Here is a 14,202-nt window from a genome sequence, read left to right as displayed (position 1 = left end):
CTACACCAAGGAAGACTGCACCTGCTGAATCTACTGCACTAAGACAGGACTTCAGAAAGAAAGGTGTTGCTCCTGATGTTGAACTCATGAAGCGGGTTGTGTGACAGAACCATGCATGCGATTACCACACATGCCTGTCCCACGCGGTCTGGACCACACAAGTCTTAACCATGCATATGCCTTTTCCACGCATGCCTTCACAATGAAATATGCATTGTTAAGGCATGTATGGTAAAGTTATATGCATGTTTAAGACTATCCCTGCCCCTCTCTCTGAGCCCTTAAATGCCCCCTTAAAACCCTGCCCTGAGACCTAAACCTTCCCCCTCCCTCTTGAAAACCAACATCTTTCACCGAACAGTAAAAAATTCCCTGCCCCCAAACTCTAAAAAATACCCCGATCTCTGCCTGCTGCCCATAGCCCTAAAACAGCCCCCAAGTGCCCAGCCTGAGACCTAAAACTACCTTTTCCCTCTTGAAAATCAACCCCCTCACCACTAGCCTTAAAAACGTCCCTGCCCCAGCCCTAAAAGTGTCCCCGATCCCCCGAGCCCTAAAAACATCTCCAACACCCCTAACCCTAAAAAACTACCTTGCTCCGCTCTGAGCCCTAAAGGCAACCCGACCCCCCTGAGCCATAAAACCTTCCTTGCCACCCAGCAATGAAAACTACCTCGACCCCCCACCCTGAAAACGACCCCACAACCCATAAAAATGGCCCCACCTCCCCACAAAACCCTGCCCCAGCCCTACTTACCTCACTGTGTCCTCTCTTGATCCTTCCTCATCCTGGGCCCGCCAGCAGCAAGACCACATACTGCCTTAACCATGCATGTATGCATATGCATGGTTAAGGCATATGTGTGATTAAGGCAAACATGGCTGTGCTTGCGTTGGTCAGACACGAGTGACTGAGCCCGCGTTGTTTCGACCATTTCCCCATGGAGTGAAACCCCAGGGGCTGGACCTGCTGAGTGGACTCCAAGGGCTAGTTGGCTAGCCCCCTGTTAAAGTTCAGGGACACAAAAGCGCAAAAATCCCTGCGCCTGCAAAGTGCCCTGCAGACCAGTTTGCCCTGAACGCCATTCGTGTACCAAGAGAATGAGTCCTAGCCCCCAGGAGATCCCGCTAATGTCCCGGACCATTGGCTAGTGCTACAGTGTAGTATTTCTCTGCACAGGAAGGTGACTTGTGAGCCAAACCGAAATATAATGTTTTTTTACCATAGAGTCCGAAGCTCATAGACTGCCCCTACTTGCTAGATTGTGAATAGCCTCCAATGCCATTGAGAACAATGGTTTCACCAGACCCCTAGCCTTCACTGACCCATCGACTTTGAACCCAAGGCCAGACCTCAGCTGTAGTGGACCTCACTGATCTCACTGTCAATGAGAAAAAGAACTATAAAAGTTTCTAAGTGCAAAGGTAAAATCATGACCGGACCAACGCGCCACTCGCATCTGACCGCGACTTCCATTGCGGTCAGCCTGAAACTCTTAATTTGCCTGGGACCCTCACTTTCGAGGGCATTAACTACCACTAAGAGTGAAAAGCAGTGATCTGTAAACTTTTAAAAACGTTTCTAAACTTTTTGGAGTGAAAAGCCGTGATTTATGAAAGTCTTTAAAAAATCATTACTTTAGTTCTCTCCATCAGATTTTTGTTGTTTTGGTGTCTATTTGAAGATAAAAATATACTCTATTTTCATAATTTGGTGTGGGACTTTTACTGTGTCTTGTTGCTTACTAATTCATTGTCTTGGAACTGATAAATGCTTTTCCTTTGTTATCCTTTGAGTGAAGCCTAACTGCTCTGTGTTTGAGATAAAGAAACCTAACTGGGCATGATAGAGAATAGTGACATTATTACTCAATGAGTTCTCACAACCACCCCAGTTAATAATTCACTTTTTTTCAGTGTGTAAATAAAGCAAAGTCCTTAACCATTACAAAATCAAGCACAGTCTTTTTATGGGGCCACACATTTGCAAAATTTAGGTGTGAGTCGTGGCCCTAGAATGCTGAAAATCAGCATTCTTTTTAATTGATGGTGAAAAATGATGCATATAGAATTTTACTCACAAACTGTTTCAATAATCCATATTCTCTAACTGGATTCTGAAGTACACATTTACACTGGGCTGGACTTACATGATGAAGTAAATTTGGTGTGCATATGTGTTACATCTGTAATATACGTAAACATCTAGTTATATGTAATTGTAGCCTAGATAAATACAAAGTCCTTAAGTAAATATTAAAAAGTAGAGACTACAAAAATGAAGATCATGCAGAAAAATTTACCTACAAAAATAACACTATGCATCTAATATCAGAGTCAAATTGTTACCTTAGTTTGAGTTGAGTTAAAATGGAAATTTATGCAACTCAGTAAATGAGAAGTGAGTGTGACTAGATAGGACAATTTTAATAGATCAAATATTTCTGCTGTTGAAATTGAATGTGTTTGTTTTTTAAGTTTACATTTTTGTTTTTTGCATTTTTGTAGTTTTTATGTTCAATAATCTCCTCTACTTTGCTCTCCGTGTAGTACTACAATACAGAAATATGCACGTTTCTCTCCATTCTTCCTTCCTATCACTCTGTGAGTGGACTCAAAGTTACAGTTGGCCCCAGTAGTAATTGCATAACTGTATGAATGAATCAATAATTACAAATAAATAATTGCAAAATAGTCCAGTGTGAGCACAAAGTACCTCTAAAATCTTACCACTCTAAAAGTCACCTCAATAGTTCCCCCACGGGGGAGGGTTGGAATGGGATTGCGTTAAACCACAATTTCATGAAGCAGTATGTTTCAAGATATGGTACAAATCAGCACATCAACAACACAATTAAATAAGATAGGACTGACTCAATACGTGAGTTATAGGGCGGAATTAGAAAATTTATAAAGATTTATTTAAAAAAATTTAAAAGGTACAGTACAGAAGTTGTAAAGTGCAGATGCATAACGCCATTGCCATGAAGGCTCCCAGTAATAGGGCAATACACAACAATGAGCTTTTCCAAATATCCTGAGTCCCCAAGAGTACCAAAATCGAGGGCGTGGCCAGGCGCTGATGAAGATGACCACCTAGGGACCGAGCTCCGCCAGGACCGCTGTTGTTCCCACGAACATCCGTCAATTTATCCTAGTTGAGCGCACCACCGCGAAAGCGCCAACTCCCTTACGGGTAGCGCTGCTGCTCGGCGCTTGGAGCGGCGTTTGAGTGCCCAGGGGTGACCGGCAGCCGCAACTGTGTGTGCCGCGGCTGGCCCCGGCGTGCGGCCTATCTCGAGTGCTGGGCCGGAGCCGGGCATTTTCCTGTGGGCCGGACACGCGTTGATGCCACACCTCGTTGCTGCCGGACCATTGGCGGGGGTCAGCGGAGGCCCTTGGGGGAGCGCAAGAGCCGGTGAAAGGGCTGTGTGGATCTCGACCCGGCAGCTGCGGGCCGGTGGATGAGGCTGGCCTGCGACGCGCTCTGAGGGAGGAGCCCCGTCCGAAGGCACTCCAGGCCCGAGTGGGGATCCCGGTCACCAGTGGAGGCACCTCTGAGGTTGGTGGCGTGGAGGAGGGCGAGGCGGCCAAGTGCAATATAGACTGCTGGGATAAAAGGCCCAGGTGGTGGGCCTGCCGGTGGCGCCTTCAGCTTGTGGCGGTCACGCATGGGAGCCGGTGGGGCCTGCCCGGGGGCGTAAATGCGGATGAGCCAACAGCCTTCCGCCCAGCACTGACGGAGCCCTGTTACAGCAGCCGCATGAGGTGGGCCGCGCTGCTCTGGGTGGAAGGAGGTCCGGGGTGCGGCTGACTGGTGGTGTGGTGCGGATGCCGGTGACTCTACCACGGCGACGTGACCCGCCATCGGTGCGGAGAAACGGCACTGCCCCGGGGACGGAGAGGTGGTGACGAGGCTCGAAAAGTGGTTGCCACCGCCTGGGCTGGGGCACGGACCGTGGCGGCGCAAAAGTCTACGTCCACCATGCGACCCAAGGTGGGAAAACCCACTCAAACCAATAAACTGGGCAAATACGCGGTGCCCACCGGACAGGTGCAGTCTGGGGCGACACTGGAAGCCGCTGCGGATCACTCGGAGCCCTCCCTGACCTCCATCATGGCCGTGATACAGACGCTAGGCGCCAACCTCGAGACAAAGATAGATAAGATCTCTATTGAGGTTAATCTGCTGCGCACGGACCTTGGCAAGACTGCGGAGAGGCCGAAAGCTAATGAGACTGACATCAAGGCCCTACAGGCCTCAGAGAAACGGCTTGAGGGGCGCATAAACGAGCTCGTCCTCCAGCACCGCCAAATGGCTCTTCGGCTTGAGGACCAGGAAGGGAGGGCACGACGGAGTAATATCCGCATAGTGGGTGTGCCGGAGGAATTGGAGGGGCACAGTGTGGAGCTCTTTCTGGAAGAGCTCATTCTCCAGCATCTAAAGCCCAAAAGACTCTTGAAACTCTTCACCATCGAGCGTGCTCACCGAGCCCTGCTCCCCAGGCCCAGGCCGGGGGCCCCGCCAAGGACAATTATCGCCAAGATTTTGAACTATCGTGACCGGGACGCCATCCTCCAGGTGGCCAGGCAGCGGGGAGATCTTCAGTACGAAGGGGCCACCATCCGCTTCTTTCCGGATTTCACGCTGCGGGTTCAGCAGGAACGCCGCTCATTCATGGGTGTCAAGGCGGCACTCAGGGACCGCGGTATCAAATATATGATGTTCTTCCCCGCCAAACTGAAAATCATCGCAGGGGGCACATCCCACTTCTTCACTTCGCCGGCGGCAGTCCAGGAGTGGCTCGATACGACGACGGCGGAGGACCGGATGGGGCATGACCGTGACCACACGACAGAGAGAGGAGCGGCATCCCCCGGTTCGGCGGGGGGAGGAGCAGCGATAGCCGAACAGAGCCAGAGGTCATGGCGTTCCAGGTCGAACAGTCCCCGCTGGGACTCGCTCCCAGACACAGCGACACGTTGAGACGTCCGACGATGGCATCAAGCCACACCGAACAGTAATGTATATGACATGCAATGGGGTTATGGCGGATGTTGCTGGTTTGTGAGGCGGGCATGTTCGCGCCCTCCTTCAGTGATTTTGTGGCTGCTCTTTGATTGCCTCACACACTTAAGGGACTTATAGTTTGGGGTAACACAGTGATGGCGGCTGGAGTTGGGGCCGGTTTACGTCCACCCTAACAGAGTTTCTCCGGGGGAGGGGTGGTCACTCTCTCCGGGGTGGGGTGGGGCGACAGGCGCTCTGCTAATTGGGGCAGTGGATAGTTTAAAACCTACGGAGCAGGGAGCAGGGTGGGGGGGGGGTTTGTTCTGAGGGGTGTTACAGTGTTTCCTGAAGGGTTGGTAAGACAGAAGGTGACGGGTCCACGGAATGTGGTCCTGATGGCTATATATATGGTTTTGGGATGTTGGGGGGGTGGGCGGGAGGGGGGGGGTTGGACGGTCACTATGGTCACACATTGCTATTCTGAACAGGGTTGGAGGCGGCACCGGTGCACAGAGACAGGCTATCTCCTACAGCAACGGATATGGCTAGTAGATGGGAGAGGAGCCTTAGGGTCCTTAGCTGGAATGTCAACGGGCTGGGTGATGGGCTCAAAGGTACCATTGTTTTACAGTTTATTAAACGCCACCTCCCGGATGTGGTATTATTGCAGGAAACGCACTTGATGGGGAATACATGCCAGGCCCTCATCAGATGGGGATACACTCTGGCGATACACTCCGGCTTCACCTCAGGCTCCAGGGGAGTGGGGATCCTGCTTCGCCGTTCCCTGCCCCTTCATATTGACCGCTCGGAGACAGACCCGCTGGGCCGCTTTGCGGGCCTGTCAGGGAGATGGGAGGGCCGTCGGTTAAATCTCATTTCTGCGTATATCCCCCCCGGCCTTCAGACCCAAGTGTATGCAGACCTGGGTAAGCTCCTGCTTTCCCTCCCTGATGGGAAGTTGAACGTCGGGGGAGACTTTAAGGCAGTGATCTCCGGAACCCTTGACAGACATCCCCCCAGGGTCATGCCTCAGGGGCAGCGGTGGCTGGCAGACTTCCTCGACGCCTTCGGGCTCACGGATGTATGGCGGCTGCTGCATCCCACGGGTAGACACTTTACATTCCACTCCGGCCCACACCGTTCCTTTTTCCGCCTGGATTACATTTTGACCTCATTACAGCCTGTCATGTGCATATGGGAAGCCTCCCTCCTGGCGCGCGGAATATCCGATCACTCGCCTGTCTATATGCACCTCACGCTGGGGGAGAGCCGGGAGGGCTGTGTGTTGCCTATAAACACCTGGTGTCTTAAAAATGAGGACCTGAGGAAAAAGCTGTCCTGCTCCATCACGCGCTACTTCGAGCACAATGTCGGATCGATAAGCTCCTCTATCAATCTGTGGGAAGCTTTTAAAACGGTGCTTCGGGGAGAGGCCCTTTCGGCCATCTCCGGCAGCCGTAAGGACAAGGTGGCACAGATCACCTCGGTTGAAACGGACCTCAGGGCACTTGAAGAGGCTGCTTGCGCGGATCTTGAGCCGGGGGTGCAACACCGGTTGCGACTCAAGACTGCGGAATATAGGGCGCTGGTCACGCATACTGCCCAAACTAGTGCTCAACACAGGGCGGGCAGGATATATGACCAAGGCGACAAAGCGGGCAAACTCATCGCGTGGCTCGAGAAAAAACAGAGGGCCTCTAAGGTGGTGCCGGAGATTAGAACAGCGACGGGGGCCATGGTTACGGAGCCCCGTGAAATTACCGCGGAATTTGCAAGGCACTTCCGGCAGGTATACAGTAGGGGGTCGGACTGTCCGGAGGAGGACTCTGTTGCCTTGCTCGCAGATATTCGCATGCCAAGCCTGTCAGAGGCCGACCGTGATGCCCTGGAGGCACCCCTTGCCACGGCCGAACTGGAACGTGCGATCACTGACCTCAGCCCGGGTAAGGCTCTTGGACCTAACGGTCTTCCGATTGAGCTCCATAAGTTGAAGCCCAACGTCCATGGTCTGCACCTTCAACGAATGTTTGAAGAAAGCAAGGCGACAGGGAGACTGCCGCTAGATCAGCGCCTGGCCACTATAGTGGCCATACCCAAAGAAGGGAAACCAAGGGAGTCCTGTTCCTCGTATAGACCAATCTCCCTGCTCAATGCGGAACCGAAAATACTTGCAAAAGCTCTCGCTAATAGGCTCCACTCCGTCCTCCCCACGCTGGTCCACCCGGACCAGTCCGGCTTCATGCCACATCGCAATATGGCGCTCAACAGTCGACGCCTGAATGGTGTACTGGGGAGGTGCCATACGATCCGTGAAGATGCGGTGGTGGTGTCGCTTGACGCCACCATGGCGTTTGACAACCTCGAATGGCCCTACATGATGGCGGTGCTCCGCAAGATGGGCTTTGGCCCGCACTTTATAGCATGGGTCCGTCTCCTCTACTCGGAGCCCCTCGCCCAAGTGGTAGTCAACAACAAGGTCTCTGAGGTCTTCGCCCTAGAGAGGGGAACCAGACAGGGATGCCCGCTCTCGCCTCTCTTATTTGCGCTCTCCATTGAGCCACTAGCGGCGTGGATCCGGCAAGACATCTACCTCACTGGGATACGATGGACGGACGGATGGGAGGACAAAATCTCTTTATGCGCCGACGATATCCTCCTTTACTTATCCCAACCGCAGAGATCTATAGTGGCAGCGCTGGATATTCTCACTAGTTTTGGGAAGAACTCGGGGTTCCGCATAAATTGGAGTAAGTCCCTCCTCTATGTCCTCCATGGCAGCCCCCCCAGGCTTCCCAGCGCCTGCCCGCTTACCGTTGCGGAGGACGGCTTCAGGTACCTCGGAGTATTTGTCACTCTGGATAGGACTCTCCGGTATGAAAATAATTTACTGCCGCCACTGCGACGGCTCCAGCGTGACTCAACTTCCTGGCAGAGACTGCCCTTGTCCCTGCTGGGCCGTGCGGCCCTCTTTAAGATGATGGCACTCCCTAGATTTCTTTACGCCCTCCAAAACTATCCGGACTTGGTGCCAAATTCTTATTTTGTGGCTATAGAGGCGGCGCAGCGGGCCCTCCTCTGGGCGGGTACGCCTAGAATAGCGTTGCGAAAACTCACATTGGGATGGTACGACGGGGGATAGCCCTCCTGGATATCCGCAAGTACTACTGGGCTGCTCACCTGTCCGCGATCAATCAAGGGACGTATAGTGACGGTAATGACCCAGGTTACGGGATGGTACAAAAGGGGGTGGTGATGGACGGAGCATCAGAACCAATCAAACACTCACACCCAGTCAACAGATCTGGGTTTAATCCATCACCGTTCTTTAGCCCACTCTGCCACCCCAGTTCAGACATGGCCATATGCAAATCAGTCGGACCCTGTGCCTCATGGGAACAGTCCAGCCCGAACTGCCAAGCCATGTCTTCCCTGGACCGGAAACAAGCTTCCTAGGACCGGTTTCTGGCATTTCAGCCGTCTTCAGCCAGGCTTGCTTGAATCCAGTGGCAAAGTGAGCAAGGGACTCACGTCTGAGCATACCCTGCCAACTTATGGCAAACAAAGCGGTACAGAAGGGGGTGGTGATGGACGGAGCATCAGAACCAATTAAACACTCACACCCAGTCAACAGATCTGGGTTTAATCCATCACCGTTCTTTAGCCCACTCTGCCACCCCAGTTCAGACATGGCCATATGCAAATCAGTCTGACCCTGTGCCTCATGGGAACAGTCCAGCCCGAACTGCCAAGCCATGTCTTCCCTGGACCGGAAACAAGCTTCCTAGGACCGGTTTCTGGCATTTCAGCCGTCTTCAGCCAGGCTTGCTTGAATCCAGTGGCAAAGTGAGCAAGGGACTCACGTCTGAGCATACCCTGCCAACTTATCGCAAACAAAGCGGTACAAAAGGGGGTGGTGATGGACGGAGCATCAGAACCAATCAAACACTCACACCCAGTCAACAGATCTGGGTTTAATCCATCACCGTTCTTTAGCCCACTCTGCCACCCCAGTTCAGACATGGCCATATGCAAATCAGTCTGACCCTGTGCCTCATGGGAACAGTCCAGCCCGAACTGCCAAGCCATGTCTTCCCTGGACCGGAAACAAGCTTCCTAGGACCGGTTTCTGGCATTTCAGCCGTCTTCAGCCAGGCTTCCTTGAATCCAGTGGCAAAGTGAGCAAGGGACTCACGTCTGAGCATACCCTGCCAACTTATGGCAAACAAAGCGGTACAAAAGGGGGTGGTGATGGACGGAGCATCAGAACCAATCAAACACTCACACCCAGTCAACAGATCTGGGTTTAATCCATCACCGTTCTTTAGCCCACTCTGCCACCCCAGTTCAGACATGGCCATATGCAAATCAGTCTGACCCTGTGCCTCATGGGAACAGTCCAGCCCGAACTGCCAACCCATGTCTTCCCTGGACCGGAAACAAGCTTCCTAGGACCGGTTTCTGGCATTTCAGCCGTCTTCAGCCAGGCTTGCTTGAATCCAGTGGCAAAGTGAGCAAGGGACTCACGTCTGAGCATACCCTGCCCTCCCGGATATCCGCAAGTACTACTGGGCTGCTCACCTGTCCGCGATCAATCAAGGGACGTATAGTGACGGTAATGACCCAGGTTACGGGATGGACAGATGGTTGCTCCCGGGTGGGAATTATGACGTCGCGCTCTACTCTAAACCCGGCAAACATCAGCTCACGGGACCGACGAAGCACTCGGTGCAAATATGGCACGCTGCACATCGTAAGTTGGGCTGGTCTTACACTCTGACCTTGGCCACCCCCTTGTGGGCGTCGGAGAGACTGGGCAGCTTGGGTCACACAAAAGGGTTCCGTAGCTGGGAACTTATCGGGATCTCCCAGGTGAAGGACTTGTGGGGGCCCGAGGGGGCAGATCTTTTGCTTACTTGCAGGACACGTACGACCTTGCCCCCACCGAGTATTTCAGATACCTGCAGATTAGGCACTCCCTCCAAGCTAACATTTCCCCGGGAACTAGGCCCCCGCCGGCCTCCCTACTCGAGGATCGGCTGCTCGATGGACAAATGCCGGAGCATGACATCTCGCTCACGTATAAAAAACTGATAAATAATCCCCCGGATCCACTCGACTCCCTTAAGGAGAAGTGGGTGGCTGATGGACTTGAGATCGACGATGAGGAGTGGGTGACTGCTCTGGCGTCCCCAAGGGAGGTGGCGATATCGGCCAGGCTTCGGCTCGTACAGCTTAAAATATTGCACAGAGTGTATGTCTCCTGCACAAGACTTCAGGCGATGGGGGGAGGGGGGAGGGGCTCTGCAGGCGGGGTTGGGGGAGGCTGGCTCCTTTTTTCCATATTTAGTGGGAATGCCCCGGGGTACAGAGGTACTGGAGGCGAGTTGTGTCCTGCATGAGGGAGGTATGGGAGGTTGACATTCGCCCAGAGGCTAAGAGATGCATGTTGCACATTTGGGAACCCACGTACCTATCAACACGGGGGAGACTCTGGGTCACACTTGGGCAAATGGTGGCGAAACGAAACATAGCCCGTCTCTGGGGTGCAGCGACGCCGCCGAAATTGATAGACTGGCAAAAAGACATGGATTGGTGCAGGTTGCAGGAGAAGACTGTGTTTGTGGCCTGAGGGTGCCCCCGAAAGTGGGGGGAGGTGTGGTTGCGTTGGAACGAATACAGAGGCGACATCTGTGAGCCTCCGCAGGCCCGCCTGTCCGGCTTGGAGATTATGGACTGAACCTAGCCTGCCTTCAGACCTGTTGTAAATGCATTTTGACCCGCATTGACACTGTGTGTCACCGATGTCACAGCAACTCTACTGCTTTTGTGTTATCTTTTGTGACCTTGTTCTTTTGCAAACAATAAAAAGATTAAAAAAAAATAAAAAAAAAGAGTAGCAAAATCACCATTAAATCGGACAGCAACCTTAGAAGCATCGGAAAGGTCTCAGAGGAGTTCTGGCTCACCCCCAAAATTGAGGGTTGTTAGACTTGGCATCTTTTGACGTGTTTTCCCTGAGTTTTTGCTTTCTGGCCTCCCGGTTTTGACTCTGTTTTTGCTGGCGTAGCGTTTCTGCGCACTTTTTGCACTGCTGATCAGTGGTAAAGTGCAAGTGCTCCTGTGGTAAATTGTGTTATGAATCGGTGTTTCCATGATTGGATCTTTGATTTACTTGTTAGTCCCCAGTAACGTACACTGAGTGTGCCAGGGTCGGTGAATCAAATGCAACTCATGGGCCTGCAGCACTGATTGTGCCACCCACGTGAGTAGCCCTGAAAAGGTAACTCAGGCCCGCCATTGCGGAGTCTGCGCGCAGTTTGTAACTGCCATGTCGACTTGGCCAGTGCACACATTTGCCAGTCCCTAACCTTCCCTTTACTTACATGTCGGGCACCCCTAAGGTAGGCCCAAGGTACCCCTGTGGGCAGGGTGCAGTGTATGTGAAAGGTAGGACATTCCCTGGTGTGTGTGGTATGTCCTGATAGTGAATTACAGTCAATTTTGGTTTTCGCTATTGCAAGGCTACCTGTTCCTCATAGGACAGAATGGGGATTTTGTTTATAACATCTTATAAACCTTACTGGCCCAGGGAATTAGGTAGGAAAATAAAGTTTAGTATGCCTGAACTCAGAATCTAAAGATGCATCTTTTAGTGAAGGTGATTTTTACATTCTGAGTTTGAAAATACTTCTTGTAGAAAGTAGGTATTTTCTTGCTCAGTCATCCCGTGTGCCTGTGCTGGAATGTGGATTGCCTGTCTAGGTTTTGGATGACAGAAGGCTGGCGAGCAGGAGTGCCTCCAGATAGTCTAGGTGGGTCAGGAAAGGGCTGAATAGATCTGGGCTGCAATGGGGGAAGGGGGAGGAGATTTCCTTGCCCCTCAAAGGGCCTGGTCTGCCTCTGACCATGCCGTCTCCACCTCCTGCCAGGAAGTCACACCAGAGAAGGCAGAACTGGTTCTGGCTGGGCACAGACACTCTGCCTAAGAGATTAAAGGATTTTGGGATATAAATATTTGGACCCAGACCCCTGAACTTTAGAACTCTTTTGGACCAAGAAGACTGCCAAGAAGATGAGCTGGAGAAGCTGTGAGGAGGAACTTCCACTTTGCTGTGTGCTTTGCTGTGTTGGCCTGCAGTGGCTGCTTCTGTCTTGGGCAGTGAAAGGACTGGACTGGACTTTCTGCAATCTACTTTTGTGAGTTTCTCCAAGGGCTTGAGGTAGAACTTGCCCCCTGTTCAAGAAGTCTCAAGAACAGCAAAGACTTCAAGTTCTTCTGCCCTCAGCACTAGGGACTGTGTGTTTTGTGCTGCAACAGAAGAAAAGCAACCCGACGACGTCTACCACGCCGCTGCTGACTCTGTGTCCTGAAGGTACCGCAGTGGGCACCGCCGCAATGCCGCACCGCAACCCTGGTCTCACCGACGATGCCTGCTGACGCCGCCACCACACCGCTGCTCGCCCCGCGACCTGTGGGGACCGCACTCCGCACTGCCTCGCTTCATGACGACGCCTTGGTATCCTCAACGACGCCGCTACATGCCGAAATCGACGCCGCTGCTTGCACCATGGTTCGAGGGCACCGCTCGTAGAGTTACACAATGCACAGCTCTCATCCCGCACCGCAGCCATGGCCTGCCAACGCTGGCGCCATTGACTCCAGTTTGTCAGCCGACGACAGTGCTTCAGCAACGACGACGACGCTGCTTGCACTGCGACCTGCCAGCACCGCGACGAGCACCGCATTCACCTCGCACCACGACCCTGGTCTCACCGATGATGCCATCTGACGCCGCTGCTTGCACTGTGACCTGGGGCACCGCATGCCGCACTGCTGCACATTGCTCCGCAACACCCGAAACCTGCCAAAGCCAGTGCTCCTGACTCCAACAGAGAGGAGATTGATCTGCAATGCGTGTGACTTCGAGGGCCCCGACGACTCGTGCACCAACCTTTGGAACCGACCCCTGCAGACGCCGTGCTTTCGGAAGCTCCACGAGAGGTCGCCAATACCCTGCATTTCTGAAAGGTACTGTTTGCGGGTCTTTTCGACACCGTAGCTGGCCTGCGATACCGAGGTCAGCCAGAACTGTTTGGATTTGTTTGCTCACGATGCCTTGATAGCTCCGGACGGAGCTATCGACATCAAGGAACTGTTTTTCAAGCATATTTTGATAACTGAAGATTTTTATGTACTGTATTGTGGATTTTTATTGTTTTTGGTCTTGTCTTAAGTATATAAAAAAAAATATATTTTTCTAAATGGTGTGGTGTCCTTTTGTAGTGCTTACACTGTATTACTGTTGGTTATGTGCAAGTGCTTCACACACTGCCTCTTAGATAAGCCTGGCTGCTCGTGCCAAGCTACCAAGGGGGTGAGCAGGGGATATTTTAGGAGTGTAACTCCTTTATCCGGACCAGAACGGTGGTTTCTGCCTGGCTTTGGCACATGCCCTAGCCTACCAAAAATCCCATTTCTAACAAGGGTTTATATAGGAAATATTTTCATGAACATCATGGAAACTGTAGACTCATCATGGTGTGAGTAAATGAATTACAATTTCAACAAATCAGAACTTTGCTTTATAGAGCAACCTTACCACCTAAGCACTATCCCCCTAAATGAATATTAATTCAGTCCCCTCTATGCTAATGGCATTCAGATATGTTATAACAAACAAGTTACAAAACAGTGGTGAATCATAGTGAATGAACGCAATACTGCGAGCAGGCGGTAGCAAGCTTGAGAAATGAAACATTACCAAACCTATGCTAGAGAGTCTTTTTCGAGAACAGCTTCATTCAGAAATGAAAAACAATGGCTTGCTTGAATATGTGCAGAAACAATATTAAACAATGAACAAGCACAGTGAGACATCCATTTTGAGCAAGATGGCACTGAGACGTAACTGAGGCCAAGTTTGCATAAATCAATAAAATGCACTTTAACAGGTCATAGTAAAATAGTTTCAATGGCAATGGCATCGTAGAAATACACACTTGTAAGCTTGTGTGTAGAATACTATTATGCACATTGTTCATTATGCACAAATATTATTAAACTCACAAAAACGTTCATGAAGTTGAGGTGCTGGACAAGGACTTACATTTATTTCAAAATAAATTCCTACAGAAGTTCTCATGAAATTATCTATGGTATTTTTGTTCTAATAAATGTTCTGTTTACT

The 14,202-nt window shown here is 51.5% G+C and overlaps 1 protein-coding gene across 1 annotated transcript in view; it reads left to right on the top strand.

Moving 5' to 3' along the window:
- STPG2 (sperm tail PG-rich repeat containing 2) overlaps positions 1–14,202 on the top strand; it is a 2,141,360-nt gene that overhangs the window by 888,575 nt on the left and 1,238,583 nt on the right. The window lies entirely within an intron of this gene.

This window comes from Triturus cristatus, chromosome 2_2 (genome assembly GCF_964204655.1).
Source record: "Triturus cristatus chromosome 2_2, aTriCri1.1, whole genome shotgun sequence".
NCBI classification, from domain to species: Eukaryota; Metazoa; Chordata; class Amphibia; order Caudata; family Salamandridae; genus Triturus; species Triturus cristatus.
The sequence above is the reverse complement of the archived record's forward strand: the minus strand, read 5'-3'. Positions and strand labels throughout refer to the sequence as shown.